Below are 2,453 nucleotides of genomic sequence, written 5' to 3' on the forward strand. Positions count from 1 at the left end.
TTTGGATAAAAATTAGAAAACATAAGAAAATCGTTTATGAATGGTTTGGATTTTATTGAATGATTTGATTTTGGTTTTACTTAAAAAAATCTTGCATCGAACTATCTACACTGAAACCAAACCAATTAACACCCTTAATTTGGAAATTGTTTGGATTTGGGAACATCCCTACTACTTAACGGGCAGGCCACTGTCAATATTTGCACAGCTAGGAATAACAGCATCTTCTCCTCTGACCCCAAGGCCCAAATGTGGAAAGCCTGGTGATATCTTAATGTCCAAAAGCAGTTGATGGATGTGCCAATATTCTAAAATCCGAATAGGGCTATTGGCCAAGAGAAGTGAGAAATAATGCAAATGTTTTCCCTTTTGAGTAAAAATGTCAATCTGTATAGCATATAGAATTTAATATGATTTTGCAATGGTACAACAGATCAAAAGTAGGTATTGAAATTGTATCGTAACAAGAAAAGTCAGTATGGTATGGTTGCTCCTTGATACAATTTTTGTACAATTATTTATTCAGGATATGATTTTTATTTAATATGAATATGATTTTTGTCACAAAATATATATATATATATATATATATATATTATTAGTAATTTGATATGATTTTAGATTTTGATACAATTTTTGTATTCGGTACGATTTGTCAATTCAGTGAGGTTTAGTACTATTAGGTATGCTACGGTTGAGTTATTTTATTTATTTATTTTGAAAGAGTTAGGTTATCTAGTAGTCCATAAGTGGACCACTTGGGATTGATTAAATGCAATATTGGCTGCTAGAATGGATTTTAGCTTATTTTATTTTTTTTCTTCTCTCTCATAAATAAGTTGATTTGATCACTAGTGTGGCAGTCAATCTTTGGAACAGACATATACATTTAAATGGCCAGTTGAGGTTGGTTTTAAATTATTTTCCTCTCAAAGATCCAAAAAGCATAGAAAGTTGATAGGAACGAAATGCATGTAGCACATGTCTAATTATTACCAAAATCGGTCATACTTCTTGATGGCAGTACCATATCATGGCTTTGGAGCACATTCCTCGTTTTTTGGACATTCATAATTTTGTGAATATACCAATCTTTTCATGCTCAACATTATACATCGTATAATATACTTAATGATATTTTCTTTTATACATCGTATTTACCTATTAAAAAAAATTAAAATTAAGGACAATCAAGTACCTCAACATTATAAATAAATGATGGATCTCCCACTTTACTGCAATGTGAGAGGTCCAATACTTGAGATATGGGATATGGGCAGGACTGAAAAGAGTTGTCCAAAGCGTTTGCTTTGTAGCAGTACTAGAGGAATCAATCCATAAGACATGCTGTAATGGATGGATAGTGTGGTAGATACCTAATGGATCTCCAATAGAAATCCATCAAATTTGATGGAAATGTAAGAGCCTATGCATGCATGGGCTGGATCCTTAGATGTTACCTGGTATGGTAGCTGTCTCTTAATCAGTTAAAGCATCTGTAGCTGCTAGGCCCATTATGTTCAAGGTATTAGCACAAGAAGCTACAGCAAGTGGATGGATTGTTAGTTTTCTCGTTTGAAAATTAATTCGTTAAAATCTATTTTATAGGTTGTAAATAATTTTCATGGTTTAATGGGTCTTAGGCATCCATAGGTTATAACTTTCACAACTAGAGATGGAATTGGAAACTTCATATATTTGGAGATTGTCCTTTAGTATGGAGATGAATACATATTTACAAACAAAAATCAGCTTAGATTTTCAACTATCCATTTACATCCTTTTAACTGTTTATGTTTAAGGGAAAAGAACAACGAAAAAGTCGTCTTTTTCAAGGCTGACACCACTACCCCTATTGTTGATATTGAAAAATGCAATTTGAAATTACATAATGTTCTTATGAATAATTTGAATTACATTTAAAACCATTTATTCAATGGGTCCAGTTTTCCATTACCATGGAAATCTAAAGGTTAACAAAAACTTTCTCCTTATTTCATAATTGAATTGAATTATAAAAATTCTAGAGAATTTTTCTATCAGGAACATAGGACAAATAAGAACACACCTAGAAGCATCAACAGGATGAAAATCATTTTGCCCACCTCTATATTTTAGCACAGCCCCAACATTGCCAGATAAAAACCATGCTCCCTCAAGTTTTCAATCGGTGTCCAACCACCCTCTCCATATTTATTTCATAAAGAGATTGCTACTTAGTCATGTGGCCCCTGCATCTAAAGACTAGACTGGCCCATTCAACCCCCTTATAAAATCAAAAAGCATATTCATGTTATTCCATTAATGTTGTTGATACCACAGAGATTGCTCTCATTGATTCCTGGAAGAGCCACTCAACCTGTTGGCATTCTTCTTCCCTTATTTTATATATTTTGAATAACATGTTTATTATTTGATCAAATTTTTTCTTCCATACTACAGAGAACAAAAAA

Source organism: Macadamia integrifolia, chromosome 2, assembly GCF_013358625.1.
Source record: "Macadamia integrifolia cultivar HAES 741 chromosome 2, SCU_Mint_v3, whole genome shotgun sequence".
Lineage (NCBI taxonomy): Eukaryota > Viridiplantae > Streptophyta > Magnoliopsida > Proteales > Proteaceae > Macadamia > Macadamia integrifolia.